The sequence below is a fragment of the Pan troglodytes genome, chromosome 4 (genome assembly GCF_028858775.2).
Source record: "Pan troglodytes isolate AG18354 chromosome 4, NHGRI_mPanTro3-v2.0_pri, whole genome shotgun sequence".
NCBI lineage: Eukaryota > Metazoa > Chordata > Mammalia > Primates > Hominidae > Pan > Pan troglodytes.
The window spans coordinates 33,181,039-33,208,000 of NC_072402.2; the positions used below are offsets into that span (position 1 = coordinate 33,181,039).

The window sequence follows — 26,962 nt, forward strand, 5'->3', positions numbered from 1 at the left end:
CAGCCAAGATATGGAATTAACTTTAGTATCCATCAATGAATAAATAACAAAAAATAGTATATATCCGCAATGCAATACTGTTCAGCCATCAAAAACCATGACAACCTGTCATTTGCAGCAACATGGATGAGCCTGGAGGTCATTATATTAAGTGAAATAAACTAGTCATGTAGTCATTGTCTAACTCATCTGGGTATTCTACAATTCTATAGGAGTATGCAAATTTGATTGAGTTTTTATTGACTAGGCTATTTCGCAACTTAATAGTAATAGAGATTAACGTATAGAGAAAAACTGGTATTAATGCAAGTGATTCTGGACTGAGAGAAATGCAAATTATTCCTGCCTACTGCAATAAACTAATTTGGTTTAGAATAGATGCAACTTATTTTTATCAGGTAGAAAAGGTAACCCCAAACATTACAGTTTATTGGCCTGTAGGATATTAACCAATTTTTTGTTTAGTAGTAAATTAATTTTATTATGCCTTTGACTATTCAAATATCTGGCCTTCAAATTCTCCTCTGAACCAGTCATACTGTTTCCTTCTTTAATTAATGAATTGAAAAAATTATTTGATTTGGGCGAATTTTATAGTTTTATGAAAGTCATGTTTTTAACTTTTAGAAAATCGTACTTTTGGGTCATTCAGGTGCATGGACAGCACCAACCACTCTCTCCAGCTGGAAATAGTCTCTTAAATTTCCATGACATTCCATTCTTCTAGTCTTTCTCCTACTTCACTGGGCCACTCTTTCTTGATTTTGTTTGCCAGGTCCTTCCCTTCTATTCATTATTTAGATATTGGGGTTCCTTTGGGCTTGACTAGAAGCCCTATTCTCTTTTTTATATTCTTTCTCTAGATGATTTCATCTACTCTCCTGCTTTCATCTACACACTGAAATGCACCAATTTATATCTCTAGGTCAGTCCTCTTTCTATATATTCAGGTATCTACACAACAGGTCCATTTGAGTGATTTGTACTGCCTCAAATTTATTAGTGCTCAGAATAAACTCTATTAATAATACACAAGCATATTTTAATAAAGATAGAAATACCACAATAATACTTTAATAATCTTGATGAAATATTCTGAGGCCATGGTGAAATATAATGAGGTATTTGTGCTAAAACAGACTACACATTTGTAGTGACTGGGATCTTCTTGTCTACCAGATTCTGTGTCTTCGTTTTCTGATGATATTGAATAAAAAATGTAAACATTTTGCATATTGATCTTCCTATTTCTGTAATTGAGGCAGACCACCTGCCTTCTGTATTCTTTGTTTAGACTGAAGAGTATAGTTGATAAAATTTTAATTCTTCCTCATATCAATTTTGTATATTAGGATATCCTTAAATCTCCTAAAACACATACTTGTAGATTTTTTTTTAGCCTGGGTGACTATGAATTAATTAATTACATAATTAGGTAGAGTTAACTACCCTGAAGTAGCTAATCACTTCGCTACTCTGTGGGGTGGCTGAGACCTATCTGTTCTGATACTCATGAGGAACCAAGAAGTTTGTGGGAAATAACTCATCCCAAAGAAATACAGAGAGGTAGAGATGCCTGCACAGTGATATTGAAGAAGAGGGGTGATTCTGAACACAAATTTCACCTAGACTATACTCTGGCTCAATTTCTGTGGACTCATGCTGAGCTTGTAGAAGACAAAATTTTAATGAAAGAACAAGTTTAAAAAGCTGTTTTTCCTTAGATGTCTCTGGGGCATCAAGCTGTTAGGCACCAGGAGTGGCATGGATGGTGGTGACAGCAGAACTGGCAAAGAAAGCAGTAACTTTAGTGGAAGCAGAGTTTGCTGCAGCTGTGGCTGGATGTCAGTGCTCTCGACATTGGACATAGTTACCCTTGATATTTATGTAGTGACCTCTTTTTCTGCAGGTAGGAGTAGTCTCAGCCTGGAATGCAGTGGCAGCAGCAGAAGCAGCTGCAGTGGTGTTTCTGGCAGGAGACACAGTTACTACTGTTGGCATCAACTGCAGCCAGGGTATTCATTGCAAGGATTCAAGACAAAGGAGGTATAGAATGCAGGAATGCAAGAAGTTGAGAGGCTTACTTCTCAGCACACATAGGAGAAACCCTCCGGGAACCACAGCTCTACTGGGAAAATTTTAAGGGGGAGAAAGCAGTTCTTTCAGTGCACAAGAGGGTGGACCTTGAAAAACATTATTTGGCTGCTGATTTTCATGTTCCACCTCCAGGCTGGTATGACTTAGGAAACACAGGAAACAGGTACCATACCAGCAGCTACACCTTTCTGGCTGAAGTCACTCACTGATTCTGTTTGAGGGGCTAAGGCCAAGAAATCTCTGCTGCCAACACATGCTGCTTTGAGCTGCATTCTGCGATGTTCTGTCATTTCAATGACCAATGTCAAGACCAATGTTTATGGAAGAATAAGAGTTGATGTCTTCAACAAGGAACGAAAATCTAAAATTTTCCCATACTAAACAGGCCATTCCACTCCGAAGGCCTGACACATGCATGGTGTCTTTCTGAGAAAAGCAGCTGCAGGGGGCGGGATTCCCTGGACACAGATACTCATGTTTTCTGCCATGTGACCCTGCCCCAGCCACAGTTAACTGGACTAGGGACTGATGCCTAATACAAACAAAAATAGCCCATTTAAAGGCCACGACAAAAATTTTCAGTAAGGATGGTCACCGGCTGAACTAATCAGATTCTCTCTCTGGGTGAGTTTGAAGGCCAGACATCCAGAAAGATTTGGCAGGGTGGAGTTGCACAGGATGAGAGAGACAGAGAGAAAGAAGGGGTTGATGTAGTCACTTACCATGAGTAAGAAGAAGCCCCAAAACGAAGCAGATAAGAGTAGAGGGGGATATGGAGCTAAGATGGCCGAATAGGAACAGCTCCGGTCTACAGCTCCCAGCGTGAGCGAGGCAGAAGACGGGTGATTTCTGCATTTCCATCTGAGGTACCGGGTTCGTCTCACTAAGGAGTGCCAGACAGTGGGCACAGGTCAGTGGGTGCGCGCACCGTGCGTGAGCCGAAGCAGGGCGAGGCATTGCACTTTTCCGACGGGCTTAAAAAACGGCGCACCAGGAGACTATATCCCACACCTGGCTCGGAGGGTCCTACGCCCAGGGAGTCTCGCTGATTGCTAGCACAGCGGTCTGAGATCAAACTGCAAGGCGGCAGCGAGGCTGGGGGAGGGGCTCCCACCATTGCCCAGGCTTGCTTAGGTAAACAAAGCAGCCTGGAAGCTCGAACTGGGTGGAGCCCACCACAGCTCAAGGACACCTGCCTGCCTCTGTAGGCTCCACCTCTGGGGCAGGGCACAGACAAACAAAAAGACAGCACTAACCTCTGCAGACTTAAATATCCCTGTCTGACAGCTTTGAAGAGAGCAGTGGTTCTCCCAGCACGCAGCTGGAGATCTGAGAACGGGCAGACTGCCTCCTCAAGTGGGTCCCTGACCCCTGACCCCCGAGCAGCCTAACTGGGAGGCACCACCCAGCAGGGGCACACTGACACCACACACAGACCTGCAGCTGAGGGTCCTGTCTGTTAGAAGGAAAACTAACAAACAGAAAGGACATCCACACCAAAAACCCAGCTGTACGTCACCATCATCAAAGATCAAAAGTAGATAAAACCACAACGATGGGGAAAAAACAGAGCAGAAAAACTGGAAACTCTAAAAAGCAGAGCGCCTCTCCTCCTCCAAAGGAACGCAGTTCCTCACCAGCAATGGAACAAAGCTGGACGGAGAATGACTTTGACGAGCTGAGAGAAGAAGGCTTCAGATGATCAAATTACTCCGAGCTACGGGAGGACATTCAAACCAAAGGCAAAGAAGTTGAAAACTTTGAAAAAAATTTAGAAGAATGTATAACTAGAATAACCAATACAGAGAAGTGCTTAAAGGAGCTGATGGAGCTGAAAACCAAGGCTCGAGAACTACGTGAAGAATGCAGAAGCCTCAGGAGCCGATGCAATCAACTGGAAGAAAGGGTATCAGCGATGGAAGATGAAATGAATGAAACGAAGGGAGAAGGGAAGTTTAGAGAAAAAAGAATAAAAAGAAATGAGCAAAGCCTCCAAGAAATATGGGACTATGTGAAAAGACCAAATCTATGTCTGATTGGTGTACCTGAAAGTGACAGGGAGAATGGAACCAAGTTGGAAAACACTCTGCAGGATATTATCCAGGAGAACTTCCCCAATTTAGCAAGGCAGGCCAACATTCAGATTCAGGAAATACAGAGAACGCCACAAAGATACTCCTCGAGAAGAGCAACTCCAAGACACATAATTGTCAGATTCACCAAAGTTGAAATGAAGGAAAAAATGTTAAGGGCAGCCAGAGAGAAAGGTCTGGTTACCCTCAAAGGGAAGCCCATCAGACTAACAGCAGATCTCTCGGCAGAAACTCTACAAGCTAGAAGAGAGTGGGGGCCAATATTCAACATTCTTAAAGAAAAGAATTTTCAACCCAGAATTTCATATCCAGCCAAACTAAGCTTCATAAGTGCAGGAGAAATAAAATCCTTTACAGACAAGCAAATGCTGAGAGATTTTGTCACCACCAGACCTGCCCTAAAAGAGCTCCTGAAGGAAGTGGTAAACATGGTAAGGAACAACCGGTACCAGCCACTGCAAAATCATGCCAAAATGTAAAGACCATCGAGACTAGGAAGAAACTGCATCAACTAACGAGCAAAATAACCAGCTAACATCATAATGACAGGATCAAATTCACACATAACAATATTAACGTTAAATGTAAATGGACTAAATGCTCCAATTAAAAGACACAGACTGGCAAATTGGATAAAGAGTCAAAACACATCAGTGTGCTGTATTCAGGAAACCCATCTCATGTGCAGAGACACACATAGGCTCAAAATAAAAGGATGGAGGAAGATCTACCAAGCAAATGGAAAACAAAAAAAAGCAGGGGTTGCAATCCTAGTCTCTGATAAAACAGGCTTTAAACCAACAAAGATCAAAAGAGACAAAGAAGGCCATTACATAATGGTAAAGGGATCAATTCAACAAGAAGAGCTAACTATCCTAAATACATATGCACCCAATACAGGAGCACCCAGATTCATAAAGCAAGTCCTGAGTGACCTACAAAGAGACTTAGACTCCCACACATTAATAATGGGAGACTTTAACAGCCCACTGTCAACATTAGACAGATCAACGAGACAGAAAGTCAACAAGGATACCCAGGAATTGAACTCAGCTCTGCACCAAGCAGACCTAATAGAAATCTACAGAACTCTCCACCCCAAATCAACAGAATATACATTCTTTTCAGCACCACACCACACCTATTCCAAAATTGACCACATACTTGGAAGTAAAGCTCTCCTCAGCAAATGTAAAAGAACAGAAATTATAACAAACTATCTCTCAGACCACAGTGCAATCAAACTAGAATTCAGGATTAAGAATCTCACTCAAAACCGCTCAACTACATGGAAACTGAACAACCTGCTCCTGAAAGACTACTGGGTACATAACGAAATGAAGGCAGAAATAAAGGTGTTCTTTGAAACCAACGAGAACAAAGACACAACATAACAGAATCTCTGGGATGCATTCAAAGCAGTGTGTAGAGGGAAATTTATAGCACTAAATGCCCACAAGAGAAAGCAGAAAAGATCCAAAATTGACACCCTAACATCACAATTAAAAGAACTAGAAAAGCAAGAGCAAACACATTCAAAAGCTAGCAGAAGGCAAGAAATAACTAAAATCAGAGCAGAACTGAAGGAAATAGAGACACAAAAAACCCTTCAAAAAATTAATGAATCCAGGAGCTGGTTTTTTGAAAGGATCAACAAAATTGATAAACCGCTAGCAAGACTAATAAAGAAAAAAAGAGAGAAGAATCAAATAGATGCAATAAAAAATGATAAAGGGGATATCACCACCAGTCCCACAGAAATACAAAGTACCATCAGAGAATACTACAAACACCTCTACGCAAATAAACTAGAAAATCTAGAAGAAATGGATAAATTCCTCGACACATACACTCTCCCAAGACTAAACCAGGAAGAAGTTGAATCTCTGAATAGACCAATAACAGGATCTGAAATTGTGGCAATAATCAATAGCTTACCAACCAAAAAGAGTCCAGGACCAGACGGATTCACAGCCGAATTCTACCAGAGGTACAAGGAGGAACTGGTACTATTCCTTCTGAAACTATTCCAATCAATAGAAAAAGAGGGAATCCTCCCTAACTCATTTTATGAGGCCAGCATCATCCTGATACCAAAGCCGGGCAGAGACACAACAAAAAAAGATAATTTTAGACCAATATCCTTGATGAACATTCATGCAAAAATCCTCAATAAAATACTGGCAAACCAAATCCAGCAGCACATCAAAAAGCTTATCCACCATGATCAAGTGGGCTCCATCCCTGGGATTCAAGCCTGGTTCAATATACGCAAATCAATAAATGTAATCCAGCATATAAAGAGAACCAAAGACAAAAACCACATGATTATCTCAATAGATGCAGAAAAGGCCTTTGACAAAATTCAACAACCCTTCATGCTAAAAACTCTCAATAAATTAGTTATTGATGGGACATATTTCAAAATAATAAGAGCTATCTATGACAAACCCACAGCCAATATCATACTGAATGGGCAAAAACTGGAAGCATTCCCTTTGAAAACTGGCACAAGACAGGGATGCCCTCTCTCACCACTCCTATTCAACATAGTGTTGGAAGTTCTGGCCAGGGCAATTAGGCAGGAGAAGGAAATAAAGGGTATTCAAACAGGAAAAAAGGAAGTCAAATTGTCCCTGTTTGCAGACGACATGATTGTATATCTAGAAAACCCCATTGTCTCAGCCCAAAATCTCCTTAAGCTGATAAGCAACTTCAGCAAAGTCTCAGGATATAAAATCAATGTACAAAAATCACAAGCATTCTTATACACCAACAACAGACAAACAGAGAGCCAAATCATGAGTGAACTCCCATTCACAATTGCTTCAAAGAGAATAAAATACCTAGGAATCCAACTTACAAGGGATGTGAAGGACCTCTTCAAGGAGAACTATAAACCACTTCTCAAGGAAATAAAAGAGGATACAAACAAATGGAAGAACATTCCATGCTCATGGGTAGGAAGAATCAATATCATGAAAATGGCCATACTGCCCAAGGTAATTTACAGATTCAATGCCATCCCCATCAGGCTACCAATGACTTTCTTCACAGAATTGGAAAAAACTACTTTAAAGTTCAAATGGAACCAAAAAAGAGCCCACATCGCCAAGTCAATCCTAAGCCAAAAGAACAAAGCTGGAGGCATCACACTATCTGACTTCAAACTATACTACAAGGCTACAGTAACCAAAACAGCATGGTACTGGTACCAAAACAGAGATATAGATCAATGGAACAGAACAGAGCCCTCAGGAATAACGCCGCATATCTACAACTATCTGATCTTTGACAAACCTGAGAAAAACAAGCAATGGGGAAAGGATTCCCTATTTAATAAATGGTGCTGGGAAAACTGGCTAGCCATATGTAGAAAGCTGAAACTGGATCCCTTCCTTACACCTTATACAAAAATCAATTCAAGATGGAATAAAGACTTAAACGTTAGACCTAAAACCATAAAAACCCTAGAAGAAAACCTAGGCATTACCATTCAGGACATAGGCATGGGCAAGGACTTCATGTCTAAAACACCAAAAGCAATGGCAACAAAAGCCAAAATTGACAAATGGGATCTAATTAAACTAAAGACCTTCTGCACAGCAAAAGAAACTACCATCAGAGTGAACAGGCAACCTACAAAATGGGAGAAAATTTTCGCAACCTACTCATCTGACAAAGGGCTAATATCCAGAATCTACAATCAACTCCAACAAATTTACAAGAAAAAAACAAACAACCCCATCAAAAAGTGGGCGAAGGACATGAACAGACACTTCTCAAAAGAAGACATTTATGCAGCCAAAAACCACATGAAAAAATGCTCACCATCACTGGCCATCAGAGAAATGCAAATCAAAACCACAATGAGATACCATCTCACACCAGTTAGAATGGCAATCATTAAAAAGTCAGGAAACAACAGGTGCTGGAGAGGATGTGGAGAAATAGGAACACTTTTACACTGTTGGTAGGACTGTAAACTAGTTCAACCATTGTGGAAGTCAGTGTGGCGATTCCTCAGGGATCTAGAACTAGAAATACCATTTGACCCAGCCATCCCATTACTGGGTATATACCCAAAGGACTCTAAATCATGCTGCTATAAAGACACATGCACACGTATGTTTATTGCGGCATTATTCACAATAGCAAAGACTTGGAACCAACCCAAATGTCCAATAATGATAGACTGGATTAAGAAAATGTGGCACATATACACCATGGGACACTATGCAGCCATAAAAAATGATGAGTTCATGTCCTTTGTAGGGACATGGATGAAATTGGAAATCATCATTCTCAGTAAACTATCGCCAAGGACAAAAAACCAAACACCGCATATTCTCACTCATAGGTGGGAATTGAACAATGAGAACGCATGGACACAGGAAGGGGAACATCACACTCTGGGGCCTGTTGTGGGGTGGGGAGAGGGGAGGGATAGCATTGGGAGATATACCTAATGCTAGATGACGAGTCAGTGGGTGCAGCACACCAGCATGGCACATGTATACATATGTAACTAACCTGCACATTGTGCACATGTACCCTAAAACTTAAAGTATAATAATAATAAAAATAAATAAATAAATAAATAAAAGAAGAGTAGAGGGAACTAGTCTGAAGGGGTCAATAGTCTCAGAAGAAGTAAAAGCAGATAACTTGAATCACTACTAGGACAGCATATTAGAGTGGAGGCATTGTGTTCTGATGCCACTTTAAATCCTGTTCTAGTTCCTTGAAGCCTGAGTGAGCAGCTCTATTAAACTGTCAAATAATGTATTCGTTGAATGTAAATGAATAAGACCATGATAAAGTCAAGAGGGAAATCATAGTATTCAAGAGGTGGACCGATTAATATGCAAATTGTCCTTTGTATATTTTCAGAAAATGCCCAGGATTTTTGTTTTCTGCTTATGTGAGAAAGTATTTATAGGTAGGACAGATAACCCACACTTCAAATATGTAATACATATATATCAGTATAAAACTCTTTCGTTATTTTCTGTCATTCTTATTTCAACGGGCATCCTTATATTTAACTACCACTACAAGGTTCTCATTTTCTCAGAACCTGAAAGAGGTGAATGACTGCTCATTTCACCAGGACTCTTTAAAATAAAATTCCATAACCATGAGGTAACTTAAGTGTGTTCCTGTTCATGGCCACCTACAAAAACATAAGACAAAGGTGAAGAGGCAAGTGAACAGGTGGTAAGTTTGTGTTGCCAACCAGAAACTGCATGTACATATATGTTTGAATATATTTTCTAAAAGAATAAAGAATAACCAGCAGGAAGACCAAAATTAGTCTTTCATAGCCCACCTCCCTACTTGTAGTTTAAAGTTTGTTCCTCCTTTCCACATCTATGCTTTTCCTTGACAACAGCTTATACCATATGATCCCTATAAAGACGGCAGCCGTCAACTGAGGGTCTAATGACACCTCACCTTCATGAGGTGCTGATGGATCAGGATGACCTGCTCACACCTCTCAGACATTCTGGAAAAAATAGAGTGTAAAAATAGAATGAACCACCAACTGTGTTCACAAGTTCTAATTTACCATGAGGACAAATGTTAGGCATTAAACGTCAACAGAGCATCTGGTGATCCTCACTGAAGCAGAATGTCGATAGCATTTAATAGAGTTGCGTTTAAAGATCATGCCTACAGATATTGTAATTTCTCTTAGCTGCCCAAAATAATACTTCCATAAAGTCAAAGTTTAATTCATTTCTTGACCAAATGATTCTAAAGTATATCTGGAAGACTAAGCAAGTAAGATCCACCAATAAAATCCTAAGGAAAAAATAACAGTAATTATTTCATAGTATAGCTTTGCCCCACTAGATATTAAATTGCTTTATATAACTACAGCAATTGAAACTCTTGTGATTTTGGTGTAGACCTCCAAACTGAGATATTTTTACATAATCACACCAAAAGGACCCTGCTATAGTATAAAAAACATTTCGTATTACCAAGAAATGTGTATTGAAAAAATTCTTGACCCTTATTCTATCTTTAACCCTTAAACCAATGAGGAAAAACTTTTACTTTGTTTAATACCACACTGTTGGCATTTTAAAATTAAACATATATCAGTTTTACAGTCATATTAACTCAATAAAATATTTCAAAAGCCTGTAATAACTTAGCCTCCAATAATATATTTTATCCTTATTAACTATGATTATAAATATAATTAACATAATCATTGAACATATTGAATAAATGGTCATCATTTATATGAGGTCTGAATATCCCCCCATTCCCACATCTACTGCTCCATTGTACCTACTTTGCATTCATTCAAATAGATTTAGAATAATGAGAAAGTCCACAAAAATGGAAATGTATATCTTTTAGATTTTCAGTAAGTGCCATTAGTAAACAGTCAAATCATTCACTAATTGAATGTAAATGAACAAGATCATAGCCACATCAAGAGAGAAATCACAGTATTGAGGGCCAGACCATTTAATATGTAAATGAGAAAAACTCTCAGAGGATGCACAGATTTCTTTGCTTACTTGACTTCTCTGATGAAATATTCATGGGTAGGATAGATAAAGCATATTACATATAAATAGGTAATAGGTTAGGCCAGTGTAAAACTTTTTCGTTATTTTCTTGCTTGGGTCATGAGGGAAGGCTACATGCTGGTTTACAAAGTGGATATTTTACCAACTCAGAAAGAATAGTCCTTCTCTCAGTAATCCTGGAAAATGATTACTTTTGGAGCAGAAAATGAGTGTGGAGAGGCCTAAAGAGCTTTGTTTGTGAGTATGGGGAATGTGAGGGAGAACGGTCCAGCAGTAGGGTGGTGATAAAGACAGACATGGAGCAACTGGGACACGGAAGTTCCGTATTTTGCATATGGAAGTTACTATGAGAAGAAAAATAGTGCAGCATGCGGGCAGTCAGTCTCTAGGCAGCACGTCGGGTTCAGCCACTGTGGATTTCTCTGGTCTTCGGAAGTACATCTGGATTTCCCATTACTAATGATTTGAGAGCAGTCAGGGATGAGCCCAGGTCTTGTGAGAACTCTGTTCTCTCCCTGGAATGGACGAAGGCATCGTAGGGGACATCAGAAGAGGGTGACGATGGCCAGAGTTGGCTCAGGGAGTAGATGAGGGAATGTATTTTACATAGTACTCATGTATGATTTATATGTATCATTGCTCTTTAGTCTGTATGGAAGCATCATCACTAGAAAACAATAATATCAATATTGACACATTCAAATGGCCGCTGCAAAAGCATAACATCAAAATTTCATGTACCCTACAGAAAAATGAAACAGAATATGTGACGTTTTTATTTTATTTTGGTTTTGCCACAAAGCCCTTTATTCAAACAAAATCCAACACAGAAGTCCAAAGTTTGTTAAAAAATAAAAGCTGGTCTGGTAAAAGGAGGGCTGGGAGACCTAGTCTTCGTGCTTATAGCAGACTGATCCTCTCCCCTAATTCCTCTGAAGTCACATTACAAAGGATCTAAGGAGCCTTCAGAACTCTGCAAGTTAATATGGAAAAAAAAGTCACTGGAACTGAGTCTAGAAACAGACCTAAGAATACTTGGGAATTCACTTACTCAGTGGTATTTCAGATAAGTGGGAAAGAACATACAGAATAAATACATAAGGAGAAGGAGCCAGGGAAAAATCTGGAAGAAAATATATCCAAATATTAGTTTGTATTTATTTTTTGATTATTTAAAATTCATTTGGAAAATTATCAGTGATTCTTAACTTTTTGCTTTCTAACTTTCCATGTGTTATTTTTATTACACACAAAGAAGAAAAGGTAGATGGAAGAAAAGCCAGAGTGTAAAATGAGTCAGTTTGAGGCAAATTTGAGAACTCCTTAGCGACTGAAATATGAAAGAGATAAGGTTCCAAGTGTGAATGAAATCAGCAGCTTACATTTATCCCACATTTGCTCATTCTCTGCTCATGCAGCCTTCAGCATCCAGGGCAGACAAAGGGCGGTAACTGTTGGTGACGGGCTCTTTGTCAGCCGTGGTCTCTGTGGAAACAAGGTGAAATGGGAAACAGCATATTTTAGTATTTAGGCTGCAAATTCATCAGAAGTGAAAAGCCTGGTGCTGTGTCTACATATTACATTTTGTCAAGTCTTTCCTTTTGTAAGCACTTTCTCTTTTGATGGGTAATATTTTTTCAATTTTTAAACAAGTTGGGTTTTTTTTTTTTCACTCTGTGAACAACCAAGAGAAGGAAAAGCTAAAGTAGTACCTGTTTATTTGTCTTCCCAGGCTGAAAGCAACATCTTGCAGAATTACCACAGAACCATTTCCTCTAGACACCACATTACAGAATAAATGGAGATAATTAGAAATAGTCAATGTGCTAATTTTTCAGTATTTGTTTAATGCAACTGCACATTGGTGCCTTTATTGTGCTTGCCATGAAATTGCCCTAGGGTACCATTCTCAGAGGCAAAGGCAGAAGATGTTTCATGTTAGTTTATTTTCTGTAGCTCTCCCGGTATTGGACGTGAAGTGCTTCAATAGGAATGCTTTCCAGCTGCTGCTGCTGATGCTGATGCTGAGGAAAGAAGCCACCACTGCGAACCTGCTAACAGGGAAACACATTGGGTCACCCTTCTGTCAGGAAGTTATTCTTCCTGCCAAAGAGGGAATTTAAAATCCTCATGTCTGTCCACAGAGAATCAATATTGGCCCAGAAAGAAGAGTTACCTATGAGGAAGACAGAAGGAATGATGGTACAATTAGTCAAGCTGTCCTTTAGCATCTTGCTGAACCTAAAGGAGGGAATCAGAGTTTTTTATGGAAATCTATTGGTAAACTCAGTACTTCGAGCATTTTTGGTACAAGCAAAGACTAAAAGCTATCTGAGTATAATTGTTGGGAGTCTAAAGCGACAGAGGGGACATCAGAGAGCAGATTTTCTTGGATACACAAGAGAGTTCCCAGAACTTGGAAGAAGAGAAATCCCAGCTGGGCCAGCACCTTTCCCTTGTATATTCTGGTTAAGGGTCATCAGCATTTCCTTGGTGACAGGATCGGAGGCAGATTTCAGAACTCACTGTGTATCTTTTCAGCATGTTGAATAAACTGCGTATTGTTCTCTTTCACACTGCTTTTTCAGGGACTCTCAGAAAACACATTCACTAATAGCTAAGGAATCTGTTAGGTATTATAAAATCATATAGCAATGACTATTATTTTTAAGTACAGATTTTATAAAGATATTTTATAGTCTTTATTTGTAGTTATAGTGGTCCTTCAAAGTACATTTTTTGGAACCCCAATTAGGGTGAAGAGAGTGAGGCATTCACCACAGGGGCAAGCAACATTTAATGGGGAACCAAAAAAACCCAGCACTCAATGTAAATAATATTTTAATGAAATATTTAAAAACAAATTAATGCCAAGCATTCGCAAAGCATAAACACCATAATTTTAAATAAAAACAGGCTGTTTTGTTCTACAACTCTGTGTTATTGTGCAACAGGAACAGTCATTTCCAATCAGCAGCATGCCCCACCAGCCAGTTTATTAGGGTTGATAATGTCATGCAAACAGATTGGGCAATGCAGAGCTTTAAACAGAAGTCATGATTTGTCCCTGAAAAGCTCCAGTTAACTATTCCCGTTTGATTCACAATAAAGGGGGCTATTTTGATAACGTATATAGGAACATGCAGTCTTCGTTTTGTTTCAGGCTCCGACATGGCTCAGCAGGGCATTCCAGTTTATTAGTGACATTTTCATGAAGCTTAGAGAAGTGAGCTAACTTGCCAAGGTGATGGAAGCTAGTGAGTGTACAGGCTGGAGTTCCATCCCGGCTCATATCGCCTTGCTAACCATGCCACATCACATGTACCGTGGTCAACTGTGTTGGGCCAACATTCCTTCATATTATATTTGAGATTCTGACTCTCTAGTGGGAAAATCCATGTAAGGAGCATGTCTCAAATATGCAGAGCTTCCCAGTGGGTATGGTGGGCCTCAGGGGCACCAGTCCTGTTAACCTTGGAAGCAGCTGGACAAGGCCTAGGTCGCTGGTGACTTGTTTTCCTCTGACACAAATCCTTTATGCCTTGAGGCATTGTAAAAATAAAATTATGTCTACCTATCTATTTATCTATCTATGCACATACACCATGATGTTGAAAAGGCTGGAATGTATAGAATGCTGTCATACCCACTTTCATTTCTATTTGAGAGCTCTAATTCTTTAACATTCCCTCTGTACTGCTCTCCTGCCCTATCCCAGTAGATTAGAACTGTAATGTTCTGATTTGGCAATTTGAAGCTAGTGATTTCTATAATTATTACATCATTCAGAATATCTTAATTCCTCCTTTCATTGCCTCTTGTAGTATCTGTGTACAATTTTATCTCCTTCATTAAAACTATACAACACTTCTTTGAATGGTTGGACCTTGTATTGTCTCCTTGTACATCTTCTTCCTTCTCCCTCTTCAACTCCAGTGTCTCACATAGTTCTCTGCACAAATTGAGTGCTTAACAAATGTTAATCAAAGTAAGAATCAGAACAAGGAAGTGTTTCTCTGTGTCCTCCTAAGGGGATATGCAGGGAACATGTAAACATGTATAGATCTATTTGGAATCCTTACTCTAAAGATCCAGTCAACGATTCCTTGTCATTATCTTTGTATTAGCTACTTCAAAAATAATAATTTATGTCATAAGAATGTATAACTTAGATAATACAAAAACAGTAAAAAATTAAGTCCAAAACTAAACATTGACTTAGTTGCTAAAACCATTATTCAAATGACAATCGCTCTCCATTAAGGTGCCCTGTTGAGAGATGATACACACAAAAGGGTTCACTATATAAGGTGCCATTTTAACATGAAATGTATTAGCAGTAATTTAAAACATTGCTTGAAGTTACTTTATACAACTGCAGCATGCTTTCTAATTTGATTTCCATGAGGTTGTGATATGCTGGTAAAGGTAAACTAGCTTGAGGGTTAACATACTCAAAGGAGAAGAGCAGGTTGTATTATTAGCTCTGCTTACTATGGCGTTTTGGTTTTCTTTTGTTTTTAAAATCAAGACTTTCTCTTATTGCATACCTCAGTGAGAGTATAGTTGCTTAGTAACCCTGCACTGACTGGGGGCTGTTGCTCTCAGAGCTATACCCGGGAGGAACCTGCGTGTGAATGAGACGGCTGTCAGCAAGCCTACACTCAAAGGATTTACCCGGTGCAGAGAGCTCCAAGAGAACACCAGAGCCCCTGGTATTCTGGTTCACTTGAATATGTCCTCCTGCCTATTCCATATTTTTTTCACACATATAATCATTTGTTTGCAGTCTGGAACTATAAAACCATTCAAGAAACGGAGGCCCAACTATTGGTAAGAAACTTCTAATCCACATTCGGTATCTCACAATGTGTGTGGTAAGCAACTAAGTGATTTATCTTGCTCTCCTATGTCTGTTTGCTTCCTAAGTTGTGTGTCCTTCCCGTTGGATGGAATCCATCTGTGGCTCTGCTTACAGTGTGCTATGAGCATTTGAAGTTCAATGCTAATAGAGAGGAAACACTTTTTAAAAAGTTCCTTTTTTTCTAGGTTTTGTTTTTTTTTTTTTTTGTCCAGCAATTCAGCAATTATTATGTTAGAAATATCAAATAATAATTCAGAAAAATAAAAAACAATGGAGGCCACCATTATTGTGGGCTTACTGTGGGTGAGGCACTGTATTTTACATGTATTGTCTCACTTGGTGGTCATAACAATTCGCTGTTGTATGTGTGTGTTTGTGTGTGTGTATGGTGGGAGGGAGGTCCTATTATTATCTCAATTTTACAGATTGGAACCTGCAGCTTAGAGATGTAAAGTCACCTTCGAGGACACACAGTTAGTGATTTGCAGAGCTAGGATTGAAGCCAGGAAATCTTAATCACGATGCCAAACTATGTTGTTAAAATTACTTTAAATTACTTAGTTCAGCGAAAGGTAAGTTGTTTATAGCACACACTGTTAATGCATGCCATGTAATGGTCCAGTATGAAAATCCAAATAACTCAACTGTTCTCTTGGAAAGATGCTCAGAATAAAAGAGCCTCTGGCTGTTGTTCATCTCAAAAAAAAAAATGTGGTTCAGCAAGAAGGTTAAGAACACTATCACTTTGCAATAACACGATATCACTTTATGGCAGAATTCTGGGTCATCGGAATTTTCCCTGGATCATTAATAAAGCACTGCTTGTCCAGACAACCCATGTTTATTGGTCCCTCTGAGGGAGAAAAGAAAAAAGGAGGGGAAAGGTCGTAGAGATGTGTGAAAGAGGACCTTAGGGAAAGAGACCAATCAGGGCTTCTCTCTGTCCTGGTGGAAATGAGTTCCAGCTCCTTTTTTGTTCCTGCTCTAAGTTACTTGGCATCCTTTTCTTCTCTCTCTTGTTTCTATTAACCTCCCTCAGGGCAGAATGATAGTCACAACAGCCAATTAGGGAGACACTGAAGGAAGAAGGTGCTCCACAGCTCCTTCATTGTCCACAGAGAAACAATCACCTCAGTGGGAAGGTGGTTTTAATTGGCCCTATTCCTTTCTTTTCCTCCCCTTCCTCCCCATCAATACCCTCTCAATCAAGTTCCTTGGCCGAAAGCTAGTGAGTTACCGGGGAACCAGAAAAGCACTAATAAGCTACCACTCAGGTGGTTTGAATTATTGTACAGGCAAAAACTCAAGTATTCTTCTGGGATTTGCTAGCTCTCATTTCTAAGCCCCATATGTACAGCAGTGTTTCCAAGGTGAGCACCTTGGACCACCTGCATCAAGGTCACCTGGGAGCTTGTTAAAAAGGCAGATTCCTGGGCAAGGCCCCAGATTCATGCAATCAGAATCTCTGAGGGTGATACTGGGAAGTCGGCATTTTTAACAAGCTCTCCTGGTTGTTCTGGAATACATCATAGTTTGAATACATCATCGTTTGAAAACCACTGCCTTGCAACTTGCAAAGTGCTTTTACATACAACGCTAGACTCAAACATCAAATTCTTCAGAGGTTTATTTTCTTATTCCCCTTTTTGTGTTGCTGTTATTTTCCTCTCTAATCGGTCTAACATCTCAAAATCAGTAGGTCCTCTGTTAAGAAGACTGAATAAGCCAGAGTCAATTTCTCTGCCAAAGATGACAATAAAAAGAAAATAAAACAACCATTAAAAACCATTTAAGATGGGAAGTCAGATGACTTCTAGTGGGGGACCCAGCATGGAAGAACTTAGTCTTAACTGACTCTGCATAATTTCTGGAGCAAGACTGAGTTCAAACCCTACTTTGTCACTTTGCCTCAGCTTCCTCGTCTGTAAAATAAGGGTAATAAAGCACTTACCTTATAGAGTTGTTGTTAGGGTTAAATGAATTAATAAAGGTAAAGTGCACAGGATGACTTTAAAGGGAGGGTTGTGGAGGGGGTCTCCGATTTTTAAACAACCAGATCTCACGTGAACTAACTGAGCAAGAACTTGTTTGTCACCAAGGGGATAGTGGTAAACCATTCATGATGGATTCATCCCCATGATCCAGTCACCTCTCACCAGGCCCCACTTCCAACACTGGGAATCACAGTCCAACATGAGATTTGGAGGGGACACATCCAAACCACAGCACCTTCTTTCTAGAAACAGTTCAGTACTGAGACAGTGCACGTGTAATCCTATTCCTCAGGAACATGCTTGCATATGCTTTTGTTGGATACTCACTAAACAGCTACAATGTAGCGGTTATTATACTACCCACTGGAAAGTATAGGCCAATTAAGATAGAGGACCATCCCTTACAGAGCCCACATGCTACTTGAGGATCAGGTACACACATACATACATGATGATAATGGATGTGGGGGTAAGAGGATGTGGATTGGTAGTTGAGGGACATAAATGCAGTAATAGGAGATGCAGACAAAATGGAAAAATTAAACAAATCAACTCTCCTAGACAGGGGAGGGGAGGCTTTTTCAGGTAAGACTTCCCACAGAAAATGATGTTTAGGCTTAGTCTTGTGGGATATGTAGAAGTTAAAAATATTAACTATTTCCTATGTGCCAGGCACTGCTCTGCATATTTTACACATTAATGCATTTAAGGCCAACAACCTTGTGAGCCTAGTTAGCCACTACCATTCTTTTACTGGACAAGAGAAAACTGAGGCACTGAGAGATTAAGTACTTTGCCTAAGGTCACACCACCAATGAAGGCGCAGAGCCATAATGGGTGGCAGTTTTGCTCCAGACTCTGTAATTCTCACTTTCAGGCAAGGTAAAGGAGGTAGATAAAGTGTGCAGAGGTGAAAGAGCTCTGAAGTGGGGACACCCCAAAAGTCTGCATTGGATGGAGAGACGTGGCAGGATGTTAGGCTATGTAGCCAAGGGGGAACCCGTCATGAAGGGAGTCTGAGGTCCCCCTGGGAATCAACTTTTTTCTGTGGATAGTGGGGTCGCCACAGGAAGGAGAGGGGCCCGATCAGATTGTTATAATAAAGTCAATCTGGCCTAGGCCAAGAGAAAAGGCCAGAAAAAGGAGACACTCTGGTTTTGTATAAAATTAAAACCGCCAATATTTACTGCCACTTTTTCTTTCCAAGATACTAAGAAAAAACCCAAACCTTAAATAGCAGAAAAGATACAGCTGCTCTGGCCTATATGCAGAATCCTTTACTACTATCTTCTGCATGATATACATCTGTGTTTACTCAAGTCCCAGATTTAATTGGATTTAAATAAGAATCTGAGCACAGTCACCCAGAAGGCCTGACATAAATAGAAGAGTATCAAGGGGTCGGAGAAGACACATCCTGTCTGCTTCTATAGAAAGCAGATTCAAGGATTCCCCACCTGCGCCTTCTTCCCCCTCCTGGTAAAGAGCTGCTCCTCATGTCACTAAGCAACAAATGTGCACTTGGGGAGTCCACATCTCATCACTCCCACTCCTTCTCTCTCCTCAAGAAGCCAACTAAATGCTATGGTTTGGATTTATTTCTCTCGTTATCTTTATCAAGCATGATAAAAATGCTTTGTTCTACTTTTGGCTCTCACAAAGAGCCTGTTTCATCATCAACATAACTGTAAAGCTAAAATATGGTTGGGACGTTTGCCATCATTTTGCAGGTTTAGGTTGCCAGGCACACTTGCAGAACTTAATTCTTTGTTTTCTAACTACAGTTGCCTGCCTGCTTTTCGAGGAAGCTCTTAGTAGGTGAGAAGTGACCCAGGTATTGTGGCCTCATGATCTGAGCATAAAGGCCTCATATGCTCAGGGTTAACTATGTCTCTTTTATTCATGACAGTATACTATGCTTTGAAAAAACATAAAAATAATTAAAATATTAGCCTCTAATTCTGCCACATAAAATAAGACTAATTGTTGCTAAAAGAGTGAAATCGAACTGTATGTGGCGACAGTATTTTTCCCCAATACTACCACTCCAGAAGTGTAGTATTAAGGAAATGGAATTGTCCTCTGAGAACTAAACTATAAACTACATCATTGTTCAGATGAGAGATATGCAAAATCACCCTAAGAAACATAGGGACTCACGGGTGAGCAAGATGAGACTCGTTTGATTAAGGATATTCATATATCTAAAGACTTAATGAATTAATTAGCCTGTGGATGGTGGAGCACAAATCCAGCCGAGTCACTGGGGCAAATACTGGTTGTGGTCATTAGGAACTGTCCATTAGAGGCTGTGTCTTTTCAGACTCCTCCCAATATTCACTTGTAGAGGAGGCACCCAGCTATCACAACCTGATGCCCCTAAACATTTGAATCATGCAATTAACTCCTCTCCGCTCTGATTCCATCTCTACCCAGTAACTTTCTGATGACAATTTGGCTTTCTGTGTGATTTACCCGTGGGAAGAATACAAGTGTTTGGCTACCTTGGTTGTTATTGATTCTCAGTGAAAATTAACAGTTGCTGTGCTGTGTTAGAGACTTGAACCTCCTAGGGCTTAGTCAGCATGAATTAGCACCCACTAATTGTCAGGGTTTGATAAGATGAGGCATCTGGATGTGTCAGGCTGTTGGCAGGAAGATAACTGATTCAAGTGGTGGCTCTTTGTGCGACCAGTGGTTTTCGGTGGCCACACCTTGACAGCCACACAAGGCTTTCTTGTGACCCGTATGTAGATTTCCCACCCTCTGGGCTTCAATTCCATTCCAGGATCTGCCCATCTAAGCAGTCAGAAAATCCTAGGAGCTCTCATTTATTGCCATTCCTCATACTTTGTTTTTAGGGTTTGCGTCCTCATCTGCCTTTCCAGACCAGCAGTTCCTAAAAGCCAGTGTGAGAACCATCTGCATCAGAGTGACCAGTCTGTGAAGATCAAGCATAGGAATGCCAGGACTCCACCCTAGATGTCCTTTATCTGGGGTGGTGCCCAGGTATCTATTTATCATGCTCTCTGGGTAATTCTGATAAGGAGCCACATTCCAGAATCCCTGTCTAGATAAGTAGTTCTCAAAATTGGCAACGCGATAGAATCACTCTTAGAAAATGTTAATGCCCAGACTTTACCCCAGACTAATTAAATCCTAGTCTTTTTTTGGAGGTGAGACGTGGGCATGGGTGTTTGTAAAACACTCTCTAGGTGAGTCTAATGTATTGTGAGTGTTGAGAACTTTTGGCTCAGAACTGTGATTCTCAAAGTGTATTACCTGGAAACTTAAAATGTAAATTCTCAGATTAACTAGACCCTCTAAAGCAGCAACCCTGGGGAAGGGTCCCAGCAATCTGTGGCTTAAACCTCTCTAGGTGATTCTGAGGCTTCATTGGCTTAGACTGTTTTGCAGAGCCTCCTCATTGACTTTCTGTGGCTAGGCTCTCTTTTCCCAGATCCATCCTCCACAATAAAACTATTTTTGCCTTGTCACCCCACACTCAAAAGCATCCAGTGGCTCCATACTGCCTGCAGACATCCTTTGCCTGGCATTCATGCCTTCACTGGTCTACCCCAACCCTAGGCTTCAGTTCACTAGCAGAATAGGAGAAACCAGGCTTGCTGATCCCTAGACAATGGTTTCCCATTTTGCTTATGCTGCTCCTTTGGTAAAAATCCTGGCCAGGCGTAGTGGCTCATGCCTGTAATTGCAGCACTTTGGGAGGCCAAGGTGGGCAGATCACCTGAGGTCAGGAGTTCAAGACCAGCCTGTACAACATGGTAAAACCTCATCTCTACTAAAAATACAAAAATTAGCCTAGTGTAGTGGCATGCACCTGTAATCTCAGCTACTTGGGAGACTAGGGCAGGAGAATTGCTTGAACCTGGGAGGTGGAGGTTGCAGTGAACTGAGATCACTCTAGTGCACTCCAGCCTGGGTGACAGAGTGAGACTTCTTCTCAAAAAAAAAATCCTGGAGAACAGGGAGCATGTTTGCAAATGCCACAATCCCTAACCTGGCATTGTTCACAGAAAAGGAAGTCCTTACACATTTGCAGTGTATGATTGTGCGAGTGTATGAGTGAGTGAGAGATTTTGTGCTTGTCTTTAACGCGCCTCTACATAATCTATCACAGGTTCTCCATTCAGTCTGGAGAACAACTCACCTGAACCTTTTTTGTTTGTTTTTAAGCACTCAAGCCCATCAGGGCATGTGCAATATTCTGTTCCCACATTAAAACAATCAGTCTGGTATGAAAAGTTCCTTAGAGATGGGTGACTGGAAGGAGGCAGGAGGGGACTCCTGGGGTATGGATAACGTTTAATTTCCTGATGGGGGTGCTGGTTACATGTGTTCTCTCTACAGGAATTTATTACACTAAATACAATAATTTAAATTTTTCTGCCTGTGTGTTTTACTTCAATACAAAGTTACAAAAAATTTTTTCATGCAGTTTTTCTCCAGCTTCTCAAATTCTAATTCGACCAGAGCTTATCAAGCATTGGTGATGTGCCAAGAACAGGGCCGGTTGCTTTCATATTTTATTTGATTTTTACCTTCATAACTCTGTGAAGTGGGAACTGGCATTATTGCTTTTTACTCATGAGGAAGTGAGGCTTGCAGAAATGAAGAAACTTACCAAGTTCACACAGGTGGCCAGTGTCAGGATAAAACTGGAATCTAGTTATCATATCACAAAGTGCTACAGTTTTCTTTCCGCTCCACTATGACTCTTCAAGAGAAGTCTTTAAATGGAGTGTATGAATAAAAAATTATAATGATTTTTTTATTAGAAATCATCAAAGAAAACATTAAGTTGCCTTCTTAGTTTTCTTTCCTTTTCTTTTCTTTCTTTCTTTTTTTTTTTTTGTGAGACGGAGTTTCACTCTTGTTGCCCAGGCTGGAGTGCAATGGCGCTATCTCAGCTCACTACAACCTCCACCTCCCGGGTTCAAGCGATTCTCCTGCCTCAGCCTTCCAAGTAGCTGGGACTACAGGTGACTGCCACCACGCTTGGCTAATTTTTGTATTTTTAGTAGGCACGGGGTTTCACTATGTTGGGCAGGCTGGTCTCAAACTCCTGACCTCGTGATCCACCCGCCTTGGCTTCCCAAAGTGCTGGGATTACAGGCGTGAGCCACTGTGCCTGGCCCTTCGCCTTCTTAGTTTTCATTCCAGATATTTTGTTTTCCTTTGTCTCTTTGCTAAGATGGAAACTGATCACTAGTTTAAGGCAGGTTTAAATGTTGGGCAGTTGAAGCATTGTTTAAAAGTACGGCAGAGTCCTGGAGGTCCCTTCAGCGCCAAGAGGACCCTGGAGGTCCTGTCTGCATCTTCCCTGCCAGATTTCAGGGGGAGAGGCCAGAAAAGCCAGGGTGGTAAGAAAGGAATGTGGAGGTTTTGGGCAGTGGCTATTTAGTAACTGCTGCAGAAGTATTTCAGTAGTGCAGCTCCTGGTGTAGGCTGTGCTGCTATGTGCAAGGAGAATACCAGCCCTGGGGTGAGTTGAACCTAAAGTAGAATATCGTCCTGCCCTGCCCACACACCTTTGATGATAAGAGACTTTTCTCAAGGAAGAGTCTTGGCTTTACAATTGGCCATCTTGACAGTAACTTATAATTTGTTAAGAATTCACGCTGATTTTTCTTCACTAATGTCTACAGGCTTCCCGATTATTCTACAAACTCTACCAAATCCTTGTTCTTCGTTGCACAATTAGCTGTGAAACAGACAGAGGTTACCTACAATAAGGTAAGTGTGAAAAGGAGTCCTTCTGCCTATGAGTGTAAGGCAAGAAACAAGAAGGAAAAAAAAGAGAAATGGTGTAGAGTAGAAAGCAACAAGCAACGGACACCAGGAAAGGTCTCCTGTGCCCCACAGTGTATTAATCATTTTTATACATTTGGTGCCACTGTTACATATTGCTTTAATAACAGAATAAATGCTGAACATGAAACAAAATAAAATTGTTTAAGACTAAGCAATGGAAAAGGATTCAGGCCTGTGAGCTTAATCCAGCGTTGTTCCCAGTGAACTTACTTGGCAATCAAGAACAGTATATGACATCTCTGCTGTCTCAAAACTCCCACATAGTACATAGTTTGGAATGCTTAGAAAAAACTGGCCTGGTCCCCAACAAAACCCACATGTTACTACTGATTTTCTTATATCCTCCAGTCACCAATTAGAAATTAGAATAAAAACAACAAGAAAGCAATTTAAAAAATGGTCCTCCAGACGAAGTAGACCATGTGGCTGCTTACTTCACATTGATTCTTGCTTTCCTTTTTCTAAGATAACCTTAAATTTCATTCGAGTGTGTACCTCACCCCCACTTCAGAGGGAATCTCGATTAGTTAGCTAGCACCATCCAATAGAAATATAGGAAGGCATATAAGTAATTTAAAGTTTTCTAGCAGTCACATTTTTAAAAAAGTAGAAAGAAACAGGTAAATTAATTTTACTAATGTATTTTATTTAATCTATCTGAAATATATTGTCAATATAATCAGTATAGAAATTATTAATGAGCTATATTACATTTTTTTCGTATTACGTCTTTAAAATCCAGTGTATCTTTTTCACTTACAGTGCATGTCATTTTGGACTAGCCATATTTCAAGGGCTCAATATGGCTAATGGCCACCATATTGGACATCGACGGTCAAACCCATTTTACATTCACCTGACAACTATGATTGGTGTGAGGCCTATGATGGCCCAACTAGGCTGACAGCAAAGATCTTTCCTGTTGGCAAAGATCATCTTTCTCTCTCCTGCTGGCAAGAACAAGAAAGAATAAAGGTCTGATCAACCCATGAGCTTTCTTGGGATTTATGAGGAGAACCAGACTTTGGATGAAACTGACATTGAAATGAGCAGGATGGAGAGAAAAATCCCAGGGGTTTGGTGACAATACTGGGCTGCTGATTAAACTTGGAGTTTGCCCTGACTCTGAACTTTCTATTTAGTGAGATAATAATTGTCTCAATTGTTTAAGCTAGCTTGTGTTGCTTCCAGCTAAAAGAGTGCCAGCTATATACAATGTGCAAGCTGACATGTTGTCATGCTCTGACACTGATGAACACACCCCCACAAGGCTGTGAAGTAATAGGGGAAGAACTAACCTGCATGGAGTTGGAAGGGGGGGAAAAAACAAAATCAAACCATATGGAAAGCAGTTGAATTCACTGCATTAAATATACTTTTTAAAATGTACAACATAATAGCCATATGTTTAAGTCAGAATCATCTGCAAAGCACGCATGTTCACTTTCTGTTCCAGAGTCAGGCGTCTGAATTCTGTGAGCAAAGCCTAGAGAAAAAAACTAAGGCTATGCCAGATTTACAGGAATAGTTATCTTTATAAAGACTATATGAACTGTAATACAAAGTTACAAAGCTGAAGGCAAAGCTATTCAATAAAGCAAGTGGCTCTCAAAGAGATACCTTCAAGAGTGTGGTTCTATGTTTCCCACCTAGTCCTAAGTAAAACACACATTTCAATTAGAATTAGAATGTACTTCAGGAAGTAAATTATTAAATGACCTAGCACATTTTGATGTTTTTAAAAGCCCAAACTCCCAGCTATGGAGAACAATGAGTCTTTAATGATAATTTATTCCTCTCTTGTTCCCATGATTGTTAGATAGCTGGGGGCCCTAGATACTTATTGGGCTCCAGGGACCCAATGTGGGCATTGTCAGAGGAGGATACCAATTAGCAGGTTTGGTTTCACAAAGAAGCAAAGATTGCCCTGAGGTGAAAAACTCTGTCTCAGAGAAAACACCCTTGAACTTGAATTGTCTTTTTTGCTCATCATTAGAAGTCAGCAAAGGATTTAGCCTCTCCCTCACCAATTCATTATCCACACTCTTCAGAAAAAAAAAAATAATAATAAAATAAAATATTTTCTCTTATTATGAAGGTGACAATAAAGACAGTAAGCTTACCACATACAGAAAAGAGAGTGACCACTTTCTACTAGTTTTAATGGCACTATCACTGCTTCCAAAAATTGCTTTAGGTCACTTACGGCCCCTGGAGATAAACATCTGAGGATTCTGCATAAGGTCCTTAATGGGTGTTTTCAGGACAGCATAATTACCTGAGGCTTGTAAGAGTGAAAAGCATCAGCCTCAAGGTTACTGAATAATGTATCGTTGCCCGTTTGTCTATTAGAGAGAGATAAAGAATAAAAATCCAGTCACCATAGGAATCACAATTTTATTATCTTTTTCATTCATTTAGTATTTCATTCAACACATTTGAAAGCATTTATTATGCACCAGGCACTGTACTAAGCACTTTAGATTCTAGTATGATTAAGACAGCAGAGTTCTACCCATTGAGATGTTCACAATCTAGGTGGGGAAGGACATGGAGAATGAAGAATAAGCAGACCATTAATTCCCAGAAAGGAGTAGGGTTACCTCTGGGCCCCTGCGGAGGTCAATGAAGCTTTGCCTATGGCCTTTAAGAGCTTTTCATTTTTCTCAGCAGCAGGGATCTCTCCATTCTATATCTTTTTTTTTCTTTTTCAATCTTCAAACATTTTATTACCTTTCTGGCTACATAATGAATTCAGTGTCTTCATACTGACTGGTAGAAGATGGGAAGGAATTTTTCTTTTGCTTGGAAGTAAGTAACCATTTTTGGGTTGCTAAAGTCAATATTTAGCCCCTTCCCTGAGCACCCCCTCCCCTCAATCCCTATGCCCTGGCACCCATATAAATAAATAAATAAATAAAATGTTTAAAAAACTAAGTCAATATTTATTCATAAAATTATATCCTAGTCTTAAATAAGTTCAGACTTCAGAGCCAGACTGTCTGGGTTTGAAACCCAAGCTCTACTCTTACCAAATGTATGATGCTGACAAGTTGTCAAATCTCTGTGTTCCTCAGTTCCTTCATAATTAAAATGAAAAGTTCATAGGATAGTATGGATATATAAATATAAGTATAGACTTATTATGAGTATTGAATAAATGAACATACTAGCACCTGGCATACAATATTAATGGTATTATATCTCAATACAAGGGACTTACATTGCTACTTAGTGATTAGATTTGACAATCAGTAAGGAAAATGAATTTAAACATAACTGATTCTTGAAAGTCCTTAGGAAGCAACATTTTTGGAGACCCACAGCCCACCTCTCAATATATCTAGCACTGTCAATTTTTCCTTCAATGTTAAAACAAATTGTTGGTTTCTCGGATTGAACATTAAGTAGTATAGCAGGTTTGCCTGTAGGGAACATATCACACCAAAAGGCCACATTTTGAAACAACTTCATGTTCAGAGGCACCAAGAACTAAGCCTGATCTGAGAAGAGCAAACTTCCTTT

At 39.9% G+C, this 26,962-nt stretch overlaps 2 long non-coding RNA genes across 4 annotated transcripts; one reads left to right on the forward strand and one right to left on the reverse strand.

Moving 5' to 3' along the window:
- Window positions 1-8,298: 8,298 nt before the first annotated feature.
- LOC134810069 (uncharacterized) lies at window positions 8,299-14,899 on the reverse strand. The gene is made up of 2 exons (XR_010157194.1): window positions 12,127-14,899; window positions 8,299-11,717 (listed from the first exon to the last, which is right to left on the reverse strand). It is a non-coding gene; the product is annotated as an uncharacterized LOC134810069 (long non-coding RNA).
- A 458-nt stretch (window positions 14,900-15,357) lies between these two features.
- On the forward strand, window positions 15,358-25,054 carry LOC104006393 (uncharacterized). Of its 3 annotated transcripts, XR_010157193.1 has the most exons (4): window positions 15,358-15,577; window positions 20,464-20,611; window positions 23,272-23,359; window positions 24,200-25,054. It is a non-coding gene; the product is annotated as an uncharacterized LOC104006393 (long non-coding RNA). The 3 variants fall into 3 exon arrangements; XR_680101.5 differs by lacking the exon at window positions 20,464-20,611 and having other exon boundaries at window positions 15,382-15,577; XR_001717608.3 differs by lacking the exon at window positions 15,358-15,577 and having other exon boundaries at window positions 20,302-20,611.
- Window positions 25,055-26,962: the final 1,908 nt, after the last annotated feature.